The 17,387-nt window shown below is 42.6% G+C and overlaps 2 long non-coding RNA genes across 3 annotated transcripts in view; one reads left to right on the forward strand and one right to left on the reverse strand.

Annotated features, from left to right (window-relative positions):
• LOC144826286 (uncharacterized) overlaps nt 1-17,387 on the forward strand; it is a 485,735-nt gene that overhangs the window by 203,224 nt on the left and 265,124 nt on the right. The window lies entirely within an intron of this gene.
• LOC144826285 (uncharacterized) lies at nt 8,462-10,779 on the reverse strand. Of its 2 annotated transcripts, XR_013609758.1 has the most exons (4): nt 10,696-10,779; nt 10,489-10,557; nt 8,969-9,050; nt 8,462-8,540 (listed from the first exon to the last, which is right to left on the reverse strand). It is a non-coding gene; the product is annotated as an uncharacterized LOC144826285 (long non-coding RNA). The 2 variants fall into 2 exon arrangements; XR_013609759.1 differs by lacking the exons at nt 10,489-10,557; nt 10,696-10,779 and adding an exon at nt 9,569-9,683.

Raw genomic sequence — 17,387 nt, forward strand, 5'->3', positions numbered from 1 at the left:
CTCCGTAATCCATACATTACTACCCCCCACCCTGCCCCTCCCCCTGCCCACGTCACCGCCCTACAGAAACACCTACTGCCAACCGCTACTGCTCTCCGGCCCTGCTTCCTGGTATTCCCAGTCACAGGAGACATGATCCTGTCTCCTCCTCTTTTCAGGGATTGCACCCCATTACCCCTCCCCCTCATACCCCTCCTTGAAGGACTCTTGACTCAATGAATAGCTCCTCATCATCATCATACATCATATGCCTCATGGAGGATAGGCCGGCACTGAGAAGGTGGGTTTCTTCTTGAAAACTACTTCCACTGGTATTTTGATTCCCCCACACTCCTTCCCCCCACCTCCTTATCAAACTGTATCGCATAGCATTGCATTGTTCAATATTTGTATGCCTTGTACTAATATTGCAGTCCTGTTGTATGCAACACAAAAAAAGAGTGTTTGGTCTGGAGAAACATAAACTTAGGATTCCGAACGTGATTAGGGTAGACTTTATTAATAAGAATTTATTTCTACCCAAAAAACCCTTTTTAAGCAACATTAGGATGATGAAATACGCAGGAAAAAACACAACTTCCTAAGCTGTACCATGTAGTTTGCATGCCATTTTTGATAACACTTCATAGCTCACTGTGCTAGATTATGATTGTAATTTATGGTCTGCACAGTAAATGAAGTACCAGAAAAATAATCACAACCCAAATAGAGCCATACTTACGAATAGCTCATATACCAATTACCAATAATCAGTCAGTTGGCAGCGTAGAAGGTCCAATCGTTTATTACAAATAAAACTCTGCCAGAGGAGCTCCTTGCGACCTAACCCCATGAGGTCCGCCAAGAATACTGCTGGCACATGGTTAGCACATCACATATATACTGTTACATTTCAAAGTTGCTACCTAAGATGGAAAAATAGAGGCTGGTACAGGTTGGTGCAAAGGAAAGACCATATATGGAACACAAAACCCCCTTCAGATATAGCTCAGCTCATTATAGCAAGGTCGGGCGGGTGACTCCCTTCTGCTAACTTCGACAGAGAGTCCGAACAGCGCTCCCCGGGAATGTGCCTGCCCAACCTACCCCACCTATAACCTTGACAAGCCTAACGTGCAGAAACAGCAGGTTGCTACAGTTGTACTATTTCACAGGGGAATGGAGCTTGGGGACGTGCAGGAAAAGGCTTTTGCTGGAGTTAAATGCTGAAGTCAAACTAGGCCACAAAATGGCGCTTGTCGGGTCAACCCATGCTTTACGTGTAGGCCAAAGTAACGTGCAATGAAGTGTATGTGAGTAATAAAACAGTCTTGTGTGTCAGTATACTAATGTTCGAAGCCTTACATTTGCATAATAGCTACACCACGCTAATTATTAGTACTAACCTACATGCGCCACTAGGCCCGGATTGGATTCCGGTTCCTCATAACAAAAGGGTCTCTCTAACAAAAGCAGTAATCCACTAAGCTATGCACATATAATACTGTTCTGTAATCGGCATGGTTCACGCCCTTTGGAGCAGGCATATTAACCCTCTGCGTTACCTTAAATGAGTCAAAACTGACACTAGACAAAACTGCAATCTTTCTCGAGCAGGTACGTTCATCACCAGAGTTATCTTGATACGTTTATTGTTGCCACAGCGTGTGCTTTCAAAGCTGTTGCACTGCTACAAAAATGGCCCCCAGCAGCAAAACCGGCCCCCACCCTTCCAGCCTTCTGGAGAAACGCTCGATGCCCAGTCCGGCATGTCCGGGCCTTTGTTTTTATGGTAGTTTCTAACAGCTACTAAGCTCTTCTCCTGTTGGATTTAGACACTTGGGAGATTTAACAATGGCAATCAGTGGACCCCCGTTACCTGATGAAAATGCAACAGTTTTGCCATGCTGTAACATGTATACAGTCAAAGACATGTGAGGCACAAAAGAGTTGGCATAAGTTATAGAACAGCTGTCCTCTTTTTCAGAACCCAACTCTACTTTTCTACTCAAAACCAACGCTATAGGCAATACATCCATATTGTGTTTTTGGCTGTGTCAAAAAAGTCCCCTTTCTACTTCTACTTCCATTTCTGAAGGTGAAAAGGAAACTACAGTACATACAGCAGGCTGTAGGTAGGACAGGCAGATGGGGAAACACACACACACACACAAAAGTGGATCTGAGGATAGGGGTGTAGAGTAGTAAGTTCAACATAGAGGTCCACCACAGTTAAAAAAAAAAGAAAAAGAAAGTTTAGCAGACCCTCACTTCGAGAAGGATTAGCACGTTACTTAATCTTTATGACATTCTTTATTGTTTGATAGGTCCCATACTGTCAGGGTTGCATAGCCTTTCCAATAGTTGCCAGCAGTAGCCTAGGACCACTGATACATGAAGTGCTTTAGTCCAAAGCCAACACTGGAATAGAATGTTGTTCGTGTTGTATGGTCAAAAATAGATTAAAACTTTTCTTAAGCAGAGTCACCTACATTTAATGTGTTACGGCAATAGTACAGCGGCAGAAAGCAAAAACAACTTGTGGTGTTGAATGATGTGCGAAAATGGCAATAACTGGGTAATAAAGCAAAACGTTGTATTATGCAGTACTGACGTAGGAGCGCATCCTGACCAGACCAGCCCAACATTTCATCATGCGAGTGAGTGTGATGCGAAGCATGTGCAACTCTCCAAAGAATGGAAGTTTGAGAGGGTTTACCATGAAACAAAAATTGCCATTTTACTGGCATTAAACAGCACATTTCTTCAAATTGATTGCCTAAAAAAGCCACACAATTCACTGACTCCTGTGAAGGGCAATAAATCAAATATTCCAATAAGTGAGAATCTGCAAGAGTACCCAGGAGCAATATTTCTGCAAAGAAGAGAGCCTTGTAGGTGCATATTTAGAAATGGGACACAGCTTCATCCCAGGAGATAATAGCCATTTCTTTGCAAGCATCAGTAACAACATGCTAGTCACCCCAGCTCCCAGTGACTTTACCTATATGTGTGACCTATTCTGAAGAGCATGAGCTCTACCAGGCTTCAGATGTTGCTGGTCACTGCACACTTGAAACTGTAGAAGCCATGACTGGTCCGAATATCAGTAGCTCAAAAGGCAGCTGGTGAGAAATACTCAACTCTACAGTTCCTTCTTCCTCCTCGGTACTTTAGTTTTTGCTCCAGCAATAAAGAAGAGGGGCACATTCATTCCAGCCTGCCACACCAATTGCTTCTGGATGCGTCTGCATGATCAGTGCACTGTAGAACTATTTTACTGGTCGCCTGTCTGCAACCCCAACTATCTATAAAATGGAGCAGCTTTAAGTTAAGGTAGTATCCGAGCTGGTCAGCTGGACACAGACACTGCTTGGGTATGCTGGGGGAGGGAGGGGGGGGGGGCGGGCCGGGGAGGGGTGGGGGGATGGCGATGCGTGGTGACTGCTGCTATTCTAGAGCCAAGGAAGTCTTTCTAGCTTTGAAATGAGCCTTCTTACCCTGCCCAGAAAGAAAAGACGGATGAAAAGTCTAGTCCTTGGTATATGATCCAATAGATGGAAGCTGAAAGATGCATCTTGTGAGATGTAGAAGTTGTGCCAAATCTATATATTATGATAGCGATAGGAAATTGCAACATAGAGTATATTCAGATCACTGGAGGGACATTTTTCAATTGTGAAAATGTGAGACTAAATGCAAGTGGGTGGGAGCTATAAGAATGCCCAGACAAACTATGAAATACAAATACAGAGGGCCCCTGATCCAAGTAGGGAGTGGAAGGGGGGAAAGAACAAGGAAGGAAAAAACAATATCTAAATATTATTTTAATATCCTCAAATTCTAGTGCCCTTCATACTCTGGAGTTGGCTAGTACACAACAAATTGTAGGGGGAGTTCTTTGTTCCGATTTATTTTAAAGTATTTTGGAGTTGCTTATATTTTTGTTTATTTAAGATTACTGTTTTTTTTAGATCATTTTTGTCTCATCCCTGTTCACCTCCATTTGGTCCAAATGAGTTCTGGTCTTTCTCTGCCCTGAAGAAGGTGTACAGCGTCTGTCGGGTACACCAAAACGCGTGTTAGCACAAGAGTTAACTCATCATAGGACCATTAGAGGACACCAACAAATGGCACCACAGGTCCCTGAAGAAGTATGTTTAGGACCAAGGAAGAGTGAAGTACACCAAGACGGTGGATGGGAACTAATTATCAGGAGAGAACATTACAGGTTGTATCGGTATATAATACATAGTGAAGAAGAACTTGATATGATGAGGTTTTTTATTCTACTCTGAATAAGAAATTACATTTATAATTTTTGGACACTTCATATATACAGATATTTTATGTTGATGTTAAGGTGTGGATGGGGAGGTGTGAGATATGAATGAGAATGCTTATCTTATGAGGGGAATGGCTGTGTGTGCTGTGGGGGAGATTTGATGTTTTTGTATTTTGCGATTATATTTATTTGTGAAAAAATTAACATATGTTAACAAAGAATAATGTGTAACTAAGATGTCCTCTATTTAAAATAATGAAATCTGGTCTTAGTTAATTAAAAGTAAACAGGTTTTTGATGTATATTATGGACTCCAAAAGAATTACGCTTATTGAAATATTATTTTGATAATGTTGAGTGACTATATAGCAATTTTCTATTAATTTGGGGAGGCAGAGTTTTATTTCTTGGTTAGTCAGACAAACTAACATTTAGATCTATGTGGAATGCAGCAGTTATTTTCTCTTAAGGCTTTTAGAAAATGTATCTTCAGGGATTTACCAATCTTGTAAATACATTATTATACATATGAGGCACAAAAAACTCACCCTTGTGCTCTTACCTATAAAGTTGGCCAGCTGGCATTAAAGAAAACATCTAAGTCTAAATTCACACAGAAATAGAAAAAAGCAGCTGCAATGAAAATTGATCAAATTATCAACTTGCCTATAAATTATGCAATTACATTTGCCTAAAATGCAAAGCATATATTAATTACAAAAGGAATAAAAATTGCACAGGCAAAGCGAGCCGATTACTGAGGTTTAAAATTGTCTTTCAGTCAGTACAAAGAGCACATTATCCACTGTCAAATCATACAGCGAAGCTTCGCAGCATCTCCTGTCATTCATTTTATTTTAAGGGAAACTGGGAAGCAACTGCAGTCCGCACTCCGCCAATGTGGCTCTGCATCATACGTGACTCATGATTTGAGATGTGTTCAACGCTTGTCTGCTCTTTGCTAATTTTTGGTGTGTTCAAAAACTCTAATTACCACCTCTCCCGCACAGCTCACAGCATTAGAAATGCGTGTTGAATTCAATTGAGGCAGAACTGGAATATAAACTTTGAACTGGCATTAAAAAATCAACAAGCTCTGACAAACCCAAACGTTTTGAGTTTATATAGTGACATGTTTGTGTTGGCACAGAGACCAGCCCTGCCTTTAATATATAGGGAGTCGCCTAGTGCAATACTTGCAGTTAGTTTCAGACGTATTTCCTCTACAAATGTTAAATAAGTCTATCGTGCCAGTGGAGGGAGAGTACACATATTACTTCACCAGAGTGCAGTGGAAGAAACGCAGCACGGCCAGCTACAGTGCTACCCTACATCACATAACAAGCATTTGCAATGCATTAGGGCGCGCATTTGCTAGAGTTTAAGCTATTGGCATTATAAATGACAGCACCTTTTATTTATGTGTTTTTATAATTAATACATAAATAAAAGGCATTGTCATGTACAAGCCAATAGCTCAAACTCTTGTAAATGCAAGACCTATTTAAAGAAGCGGCCGCCATTGTGCCGGGCTGCTTAGACAGTGAAAGCGCGCATGGGGGCGCCGAATGTCTCAGGAAAGCATGGCGTGCCTGAAGTAGGAGACACTTTTTAAAGAAAACAGTGCTTCCAGCCTAAAAAAGACTCACTGTGTAATAATCGAAGTAAAAGGGCCTGTCCTCATGGGAGCTTACGAATGAAGACAAGGCAATATTAATGGGGGGCTAACAAGCCAGTAACGAATCAGAAGTCAGCATTCTCAAAGGATGATGACACAAGCCCATGACAAATATGGGCAGAGAGTGGGCGGGGCTTCTATTTCATACGCCAATAAACCATGACTCGCAGAGCAGCGCATGCGCTGCCCGGCTCGACCTAAAGAGGAGAGCTGATGGACCTTTAAATTGAGGAGCAGGGTCAAGACTGATTTGCATGCGCTTGGGTCCAATGGGGTGGTATGCTGAGCAACGGAATGATTGATTTAACCCAGATCTCTTGACTGGAGGGGAATGTTTGATTCGTTCAGCATTCTGTCCATCATTTGTTTGTGCAGCATGTTTGGACCTTTAAATTAGTCCTTTGTTTTTGGTCCAGCTGGAAGTGAGAGGTCTCTGGATCTCAGGGGAGTCAGTAGCCTGGTTCTGCCCCGAGCATCACTTATTTACTGAAAAGTCCCTGAGAGGGAAAGAGTAGGTCTGTGTCAGCTCCAAGGCTTTACCTGGGGGTCCTAGAGAAGTCAGGCACCTGCTTTTACCCTTAGATTACCTGTGTACTTTGGGGGTGGTGGGGAGTAAACAGACTCCTCCTGCTCATAGGTTTACGATACATATGTATTGATAACTCCATGGAGTGGAGGGTTGACTGGTCTCTGCCCCTAGACTAACCGCTGTGCTAAGAAATCCTTAAAAAGGAGTGGGGCTCCAATTTCACCGAGAAACCCCTGTAAATGATTTACAACTCCTGTAAGCCCCTAGGTGTGGCTACTGCTGAAGTCCTGTCACTGATAGGTATCCTCTTCGAACCCCTGGATGCGCGAAACCATGTAGGCAGCAGTAAACCTGAGGGCGGCAGGAAAACTACACCTCCCACGCCTGTCTGGGCATGATGACGTGTGACCTGCTCGTGCTCCCAGACATCCCTCACGTGCCCCCTTGAAGGGCTACACCCCCCACGACCACTAAACACCTCCAGTAGCTCTCAGACTTATCGGGAGAATTCAGCCCAGAATACCGGCGGAAACGGAAGGGGTGGGGGAGAGGGTGCCCACCAATTATGGAGTAATTCCAAAGAACATCACAAGACTAAATACTTACGTCTTCAGCGAGAAAGAGACGTGGTTTCAACTAGCAGCAGAGCGACTCTCATAGAGTGTAACACATGCCAGGTGTGAAGGCTCGCATCGGCCATGTATGTCTGCACAGATCACCTCTGGACACAGGGACAACACGATAAGCGTTCACTCACTATTGTCTCTAGCTGATCTGGGCGAGCAAACTGCACCACATGTTTCACATCTCACATGAGGGCCTGGGAGACAGCTAGGGTGGTCAGGTGGGTCCATGCCACCAGGCCACCACTTTCCATTCCTGGGCTTTGCTCTTACATTTCATTGTTACCAGGTGTGTTGTTCCGAAGGGCTCTATTGAAGTGAACCCCAAGACTGCATCGCCCATAATGCACCTGTGTTTTCTTACATTAAAGCTCAGAACTTTAAAAAATGTACCATGTGACATGGAGTCATCTGGTCACTCTGCGCCACCCCCACAGGCCTCCCTACTAATCCTTCCTCACATCAAAGCCTAAATCAAGCAGGTTTAGAGACCGTATGGAATTTGGGTTACAAGTTTAAGTCAGCAGCAAGAACAGCATACTCAATCTAGGGCAGCGAAATAGCAGTGAGAAGACATGTAGGCGCAATATGACCCACACATCAAGGTCAATTATTTATTTCCTCGTGCCCTCCTCACCAGATGGCTCAACAAAGAACCGAAACGGGCAACTTCTCAGGAAGCGTCTCTGCTACTTATACCCCAGGGTCAGAACCCTCACCACTGCGGGCCACACTGCGAACCACACATCTAACACCCCCCAGGCGACACACAACTCCCAATGTGAGAAAGAGCAGCTGGTTGCATCCGAAACCGGGCAAGGGATGACCCGCACTCCCTGATAAAATTACTGTCATGATTTTAAGAGAGACAAAACAAACAAGGATTTAGCGCGCACAACCAGGAAGGTCGCCTCTTGTACAGCTCGGTGATATGTCCTGGAGCAGCAGATGGTCTCATCCGCTGCAGAACCAATTCCTAGGAAGTGATTGGGACCATCTGTTTTTTAGGGTGGTTAATTTGGTTCAGCCAAATCACATGATGTATATCACAAAAAGAAGAGGCTCAGAGCTTTATAGGTCCAGCACCAAACGTCACTACCTACTGGGCCTCTTAAATCAACAATATGTCTCGGTGCAGCATGTCTGGAATGTGACCTACATACATCCCAAATAGGTGGTTTAAAAGCCACCACTATCAACAATTACAAAGTGGCCATACACCCAAGACAGACAAGTATTTGCATTATGTGATTATCCTAGTATATGACATATAAACAATAACACAATGTATTGAAAACAGAATAGCTTCCCAGGAAAAACTATCACAAAATCATGTGTCTTGATTGTAGTTAAATAGAATCCCTTTTTTGAGAATCATTTGTTCTTTTAAAAACACCACACAATTGCTTGCCAACGCGTTTTATCCCTCTTGGGACTTCTTCAAGGCTAGAAGCAATTACAAGACACTATTTACAATATATACACAATAAAACATGCAATATACAACATATATACAGTCCAGTATGATTCAATAATGAGCTATCATCTTATTTCCGTTGGTCAGCATCATTTTTTAACATGACCGTTATCATATAACAATTAAAAACACTGGGAAGCTATTTGAGATCTCACATATTATTTACATCACCATTCTATGGACAAGGGAGCGAACATGGCTAATCAGTACAAAATCCATTATCATAGATCCTACATTGTCTTCGAAACTAGAATCATCATCTTGTACATCGCAAGTATTCTTTGTATTTATATCAGCAGAGTTAAGTACAATCAACATTGGTAACTGGTCACCAATCACAATCTAACATGTATGTATTCTCCACATAAATATTGTATTTATGCCCTCTCTCTCATACCTTTTTCAAAGTCTGTGTCTGCTATTGATGTTGGTTGTGACTTCAAGCCAACCTTAACAGCAGCGTTGGTAAAAGCGTATATCTAAAATAAACATAATTTGTATATTGATATAAGTACACATTATGGATAGTAGTTTGCTTTTGTCCTGCTGGTCTTGTATGATTAACAATTTTAAGCTCAGAATATAGCATGAAATATTGTCAATAATAAAGCAGACACAATTAGCTAACTAAATCATTTATAGGGCCAGCACAATTAATGCTAGCGTTGTGAACATAAAACAACAATATTGTCAAACCACAGTCCAATTTATTAGTAATTTTCTACTCCCCAAAAAAATTGCGTACATCGAAATTGTACAATTGCATATATGTGTGCATGGTTGCATTTATAACTAGATTAATATCCTTTATAACTCGTGTGATTATCATATGTTTCTTTAAAGAAAAGAGTTTTTTAAACATTTTATGCACAGAAGGAAAGGTATTGATGTCACCATTTTATATTTGAATAGGTGTGCATTCTATTATAATGTGTTCTAAGTCCTTTCTTATCAGACTTCATTTCTATTTAGATGGTGATATGTAGGGGCAACTTACTAATTTTCAAAGTTAACGTCGTCGGTATTATTTCATTATCCATCAATAAGCATCGAAAAGTGGTTCGTAGTTTGAGTCAATTTGGAAATAGCCACTGTATCAAAGTGAAGACTCTGTAAAGACATGGGAATGTAAAAATACAGTGCCACCTCATTTATACATATTCGGCCACATGCATCATTGTTGCCGTTTGCGATTTCTTAATTGCGAAAATTAAGGAATCACAATTAAGAAATCGCAAACGGCTATGCATTAAGAATTCGCAATTTATTTTGCAATTCCTTAAATTTCCTTAATTGCGATTCACAATTTGCGAATCACAATTAAGGAATCCCTTCCCATTGATTCCTATGGGCCTAAAGGCCCATAGGAATCAATTGGAAGTCATTCTCAATTTGCGATTAGCAATTTGCGAATCGCAAATTGAGAATGCAATTTTAAGAGTGCAGGGGGGTCCAAAGGACCCCTGAAATATATAAGTGCATTTTTCACACACACGTGCCCCAAGGGCATGTGTGTGTGTAAAATGAAACTTTCAAAAATGCACTTTTGTGCATTTTTGAAATTTTTCGCAAATTACCATGAAGGTTAACTTCATGGTAATTTACATCTCCCTATTTGCGAATTCGCAAATTGAAAATGTTCATGCATTGCATTTAAGAAATCTAAAATTGCGATTTCTTAAATGCAATCGCAATTTTAGAAATCGCAACATGATTGCGATTCCTAAAATTGCAAAAAACATGATGCATCCCAATTTTGTCAATTGCATTCGCAAACGGCCGAAAATTGCGATTCGCACCGTTTGCCAATGCAATTGACCATGATGCATGTGGGCCATTATATCTTGCAAAAAGTTACTGTTTATGCATATACGTCATGTTTTTGTATTATAAAAGCAAGTGATACACGCTACGTACCTTATGTTTTCAATTCCATTATTAGAAATTGAAGTCCCAAAATTTCTCATGTGCTTCCTATTATAATAGCTGAAAATAATAATGAAATGTATCACAGAAAAACAAATGTTGGTCTCTGGACAAGATCTCAAAGTTATAACTGTCGATAGTCAAGACTCAGATGGCCGAAAATAGCAACTAAGATATATAACGCATAAGCTCACTTACTAGTAAAAGTCCCCGCGTTATCAATATTGGATCTGTATGTTCAGCGGTCTCATTGAAACAGTGATAGCATCTGGTAGCATGGTAGATTCAAGTATTTTCAATAGGATAATGCTGTAAAGATATAAATACCAACATTGAGCCTATCAATAAGTGCTCAGTCCTCATGCTACTTCTATAAACCGGACGTTATCGTCTAAAAGTCTTAAAACAAGCAGTCATGTGCAATGATAATTGCATATTCCTGTTAGCGTTTTTTGATTGCTATGCTACACCTAACAAATAGATTCAACAGACTGTAGTATCACCGCTATTGTGCCAAATGCGATCAAAATCTTATCGGCATATGTAGTTCCTTTATATTATATATCGCCACTATACGTTTTTGGCCAATCACAACCATGCAAGAACTATCTGCAAAGTTCACCAGTCCCGAACCAAGATGGACTGAAGGTCCGGATATCAATAACAAAGCTCCATTGCTCTTAAATTCACGCATTCACAGAGATAATATTATGCTTACAAGGCAAATCCCCTGTGGGTGCAGCACGTCCAAACTCACGTAGAGAAAAAATGGACGTTTCATAGCGTTCAGCGGTCCCGACTACAGGCTAAATACAGGGGCAATTAACCATAGCAGAACCCAGTTATACTCAAGTTACAGCACCCACGGGAACTGGTTCTCTAATTTAGAGTCCCCACATTGTATAGCACACCCACAGTCCCCTAAGGGAACACTGCGTAGGTGCCACGCATTTCAGTACTCACGTCCAGCCCAGGCATCGGGTCTTCTGTCATGGGCGTCCGCAGAAATTTTTCCAGGGGGGGGGCAACATTTTACTTCATCTCCATCCTCCGACATGATTAAGCACGAGTATTAAATAAATAAAGTTGCATCACAAACACACAATGCGCCTCCTCTCAAGTTTTGCCTAACCAACTGAAATCATGACCCCTAATACATAGCATAGCATTCCTCTATGTACCTATATCTCACAGAGCCCGAGATGTACTTTAACAAAAATAGGCATCTTCCCCAATTAAATAAACAATTTATCATACCGACACTTTGAGGATACCAAAAATAAGCAAAACATGCCGAAATCTGACTGCTATTTTAAGCAACATTTTGTATTTATAAGGTGTAAACCGACTCCAAAAAGCAAGAACGTCAATGTCCATAGCATAAATCCTTACAAAACATAAGTAGTATGGTTTTAAAAGACCACATTCATGAACATAAAGCTGCAGTACACATTTTATAAACTAATATAAGGAAAATAGTTGATAAGGATCACATTTTTTCTCTCTCTAGTTCTGCCACTCTTACATTGCTATTGGCCCTAATACCTCCATGCTCTACTCTTTACCTCTCATCTTCCCACATTTCCTCTCATATTCGCTTGCTAATTCTGCCCCTCTTACATTCACATCTCTCTTCCCTGCCCTACTCTTCACCTCTCAACTCTCTACCCAGTCTTTATCTTCTCTGTTGGTTATGCCATCCTAAATACAGCTATGCTTTTTCCTTCTCCCCTTTCCTTTTATCTTCTCTTGCTGTTCCTACCCCATTACATACACCTCTCCTCTACCGCCTTCCCTCTCCTCTTGCTGATTTTGCCCTTCTTACATCAAACTCTACCTCCCTGATCTAATCTTCATCTCTGATCTCTCACCAAGCCTTTAACGTTCTCTTGTTGGTTCTGCACATCTTACATCCACCTTCTCCTCGTCTTTCCCTCTTCATCCAATCTCTTAATATCTCTTGGTGGTTCTTCTCTCCACCATCCACTTCTCTCTCTTGCTACTCTGCCTATGTGCTCTTGCTGGTTATGTCTCTCTTAAATCGATATTGGAAAAGGGGGTGGTGATGGACAGAGTTTCTGAATGATGCAGAATACTCCTACTAAGTCAAGAGATCATGGTTTTAATCCATCACCGTTTTTTAGCTCACTGCACCATCCCAGCTCAGAACCTGGCTATATGCAAATTAGTCTGTTCCTGTCCCAGTGCATGATGGGAACAGGGCAAACCAAACTACCAAGCCAATTCTTATACTGGGAAGGAAACAAGCTTCCGGGGACTGGTTTCTGGCATCACAGCCTTCGTCGGCCTGGCTTGCTTGAATCATGATGGTGCAATGAGCAAGGGACTCACGTCTGAGTATACCCTCCCACACATAGTGTGGATAAAATCGATATTGGAAAAGGGGGTGGTGATGGACAGAGTTTCTGAATGATGCAGAATACTCCTACTAAGTCAAGAGATCATGGTTTTAATCCATCACCGTTTTTTAGCTCACTGCACCATCCCAGCTCAGAACCTGGCTATATGCAAATTAGTCTGTTCCTGTCCCAGTGCATGATGGGAACAGGGCAAACCAAACTACCAAGCCAATTCTTATACTGGGAAGGAAACAAGCTTCCGGGGACCGGTTTCTGGCATCACAGCCTTCGTCGGGCTGGCTTGCTTGAATCCTGATGGTGCAATGAGCAAGGGACTCACGTCTGAGTATACCCTCCCACACATAGTGTGGATAAAATCGATATTGGAAAAGGGGGTGGTGATGGACAGAGTTTCTGAATGATGCAGAATACTCCTACCAAGTCAAGAGATCATGGTTTTAATCCATCACCGTTTTTTTAGCTCACTGCACCATCCCAGCTCAGAACCTGGCTATATGCAAATTAGTCTGTTCCTGTCCCAGTGCATGATGGGAACAGGGCAAACCAAACTACCAAGCCAATTCTTATACTGGCAAGGAAACAAGCTTCCGGGGACCGGTTTCTGGCATCACAGCCTTCGTCGGCCCGGCTTGCTTGAATCCTGATGGTGCAATGAGCAAGGGACTCACGTCTGAGTATACCCTCCCACACAGTGTGGATAAAATCGATATTGGAAAAGGGGGTGGAGATGGACAGAGTTTCTGAATGATGCAGAATACTCCTACCAAGTCAAGAGATCATGGTTTTAATCCATCACCGTTTTTTAGCTCACTGCACCATCCCAGCTCAGAACCTGGCTATATGCAAATTAGTCTGTTCCTGTCCCAGTGCATGATGGGAACAGGGCAAACCAAACTACCAAGCCAATTCTTATACTGGGAAGGAAACAAGCTTCCGGGGACCGGTTTCTGGCATCACAGCCTTCGTCGGCCCGGCTTGCTTGAATCCTGATGGTGCAATGAGCAAGGGACTCATGTCTGAGTATACCCTCCCACACATAGTGTGGATAAAATCGATATTGGAAAAGGGGGTGGTGATGGACAGAGTTTTTGAATGATGCAGAATACTCCTACCAAGTCAAGAGATCATGGTTTTAATCCATCACCGTTTTTTAGCTCACTGCACCATCCCAGCTCAGAACCTGGCTATATGCAAATAAGTCTGTTCCTGTCCCAGTGCATGATGGGAACAGGGCAAACCAAACTACCAAGCCAATTCTTATACTGGGAAGGAAACAAGCTTCCGGGGACCGGTTTCTGGCATCACAGCCTTCGTCGGCCCGGCTTGCTTGAATCCTGATGGAAGAGATCATGGTTTTAATCCATCACCGTTTTTTAGCTCACTGCACCATCCCAGCTCAGAACCTGGCTATATGCAAATTAGTCTGTTCCTGTCCCAGTGCATGATGGGAACAGGTGATGGATTAAAACCATGATCTCTTGACTTGGTAAGAGTATTCTGCATCATTCAGAAACTCTGTCCATCACCACCCCCTTTTCCAAAATCGATTTTATCCACACTATGTGTGGGAGGGTATACTCAGACGTGAGTCCCTTGCTCATTGCACCATCAGGATTCAAGCAAGCCGGGCCGACGAAGGCTGTGATGCCAGAAACCGGTCCCCGGAAGCTTGTTTCCTTCCCAGTATAAGAATTGGCTTGGTAGTTTGGTTTGCCGTCTTGATTCTTCTTGACTTATCGGCGGCGTTCGAAACCATCTCCCATAAAATCCTCCTTGATAGGCTGAAATTAAATGGTATAACAGATGGGGCTCTAAATTGGATAAAATCTTTCCTATCACAAAGAACTCAGACCATTGCCTTAGGACCCTTCCACTCAAAGGAGAAGAGTGCCACCTCAGGAGTCCCCCAGGGCTCCATTTTGAGCCCATTACTCTTCAACATTTATATGGTGCCCCTCATTTATTTGATTGAATCCCATGGGATAATGGTAACATCATATGCCGATCATACACAATTGATTGTATCCCTGGACAAAGACTCCGGTTCGGCTGAACAAAATGTTAGGAACTGTCTTGTGGACGTTTTTCAATGGATGAATGATAAGTGTTTAAAATGAAATTCCGAGAAAACAGAAATACTGCCCATTGGGAAAAATGTGAACTTTAATCCCAATGACTGGTGGCCAGAGGGAGCCGCTGCACCTCCGAGTTCAGTAGAAACGGCCAGGAATGTGGACATTCTCTTTGATGCGTCATTATCTTTCGACCACCATGTAAGGAGCTTGGCCGGTAGTTGTTTTAATGTCATCAAATCATTGAGGAAATTCTTTGACTTTCTCCCTATTGATGTGAGAAAATCAGTGGCGGTGGCCCTTATACTCTCCCACCTCGACTATTGTAATGGTCTTATGGCGGGAGTAAAGAAAACAACCTTAAAAAAACTACAAAGCGTCCAACATGCAGCGGCTCGTCTGGTACTGAAACTTCCCAGGAAATCATCTGCCTCTGCGGCGCTTCGGAAACTTCATTGGCTCCCCTACATAAAAGGATTCTCTTCAAAATGTTGTTAACTTCTTTTAGAGCTTTAAATAACATCGGCCACAAATATCTCATCAAAAGATACTCCCACTATTGTCCCACAAGACTTCTGAGATGAACAGGCTGTAACTTAGCCAATATCCCCTCTTTCCACCTCAAAACCAAAGGGGGAAAAACCCTCAGTGTCCTAGCTTCTAGGGCATGGAATAGGATGCCAAAGGAGCTAAGGCTACTTGATCAGGAAACGCCTTTCCGCAACCAACGTAAAACTTGGCTTTTTAATCTGCCAGATGCTTATGTACTCACTGCCATATAGATCTCACTTTTGTTGACTTCTCCATTTCGATAGCGCCAGGATGCTCCTTTCGGAGCGATAGTTTGCGCTTTATAAGTTTCAAAATAACATTAACATTAACATATCTCCCCCAGCCTTATAACTTTTTTCACTGGCTCTGCCCCATTTACATCTTCTCTAGTTTCTCACTGATTTTGCTACTTACACCACCTATTTCCATTCATCCTCTACTCTTATTCTCGTCTCTTCCTCAAACCTTATTTTGTGGATTGTGCCCTTTAACATTAATCTCTCTGCTATCCCCTCTTATATCCACCCTTCTCCTCCATGATGTATGCCTCGTCTCTCCCCCGGCCTCTTACCTTTCTCACTGATTCTGGCCTTCTGCATCCTCCTCTCACCATTTCCTCTCTCTTCTCCGTGTAAGGTTTCTTGATTGTTCCGCCTCTCTTACATTTACATGTCCCATGCATGTACTGCCATTCACTTCTCATTTCTTCCTCCAGCCTCCTAGTGTTTTTTGCTGGTCTACCCCCTTTACACCCACCTCTTCTCTTATACCTCCCGGCCTCTTACCTTATCTCACTGTTTCTGCCTCTCTTATATCCGTGTCTTCCTTCCACGCTCGACACTTCACTTTATCTCTACTACTGTCGCTTTCCTTTCTCACTAATTCTGCCTCTATTACACTCACCTCTTACCTACCTACTGAACCTTTCACCTCTCATCTCGTCACAGCCTCTAATGTTCTCTCACTGGTTCTACCTCTCTATATTCTACCTCTCCCCTGCCTCTCTCCCCCTGCCTCTTACCTGCTCTTGGTTGTCCTGTCCTCTTACATCCAACACTCACCATACCCTCTCCATGACACTTAAGTTCTGCTGATGGCTCCGCTTCTCTTATATCTACCTCTCCTATCCAAGCACATCCTTTCACCTTTCATCTTTCTCTCCAGCCTCAACTTTGTTCACTGGTTCTGCCCCCTTTATGTCCACCTGTCTCTTCCATGCTCAACTCTTCATGTTTTATTTCCTCTCACCTCTACCCTCAATTCACTGTTTCTGTCCCTCAAGCTTCCACCTCTGCCCTACTTGCACTGCTATTTACCACTCTTCTCCTCGGCTTCACCTCTTGTGCCACAACGCAATACAGACCCCTGCAGCAAAGATGGGCCCACAACCCTTCAGGAGGCCCCCAACCCATCACGGGGCTCCCATTCAGCCCAAGGCCAATGAATATCTGTGAGATGTAGGAGACTCAGAGGCCCATTATCACATTCTGCCGAGAGGGACCCCATCATTTTGGGTTACGCCACTGCTCTTGTTTTATTTACAACATTCTCTCCCCTTCCATCCTGCCACTCTCCCCAAGCCTTTTACATTTCTCTTTTGCATGCTATTCCTTTTACCTAACCAAGACTCTTCCCTTCTCTCATTGATTCTGCCATTACATACACATCACTCCTTCCCCATCTCCCTTTCCTTAAGCGTCTTGTTCTATGTAGTTGTTTTGCCCCTTATGTTCAGACCTCACCTCTGCTGCTCTGTCATCTCCCCCACCTATTACCTTCTTTTGTTTGTCTAGCCCCTTTTAGCTGTGCCTCTCCCTTGATATTTCTATTAAAAAAAAGCAAAAGTGGACACCAGACCTCCTTAGATGTACCCAGGAACACGGGA

The sequence above is a fragment of the Lissotriton helveticus genome, chromosome 3_2, assembly GCF_964261635.1.
Source record: "Lissotriton helveticus chromosome 3_2, aLisHel1.1, whole genome shotgun sequence".
Lineage (NCBI taxonomy): Eukaryota > Metazoa > Chordata > Amphibia > Caudata > Salamandridae > Lissotriton > Lissotriton helveticus.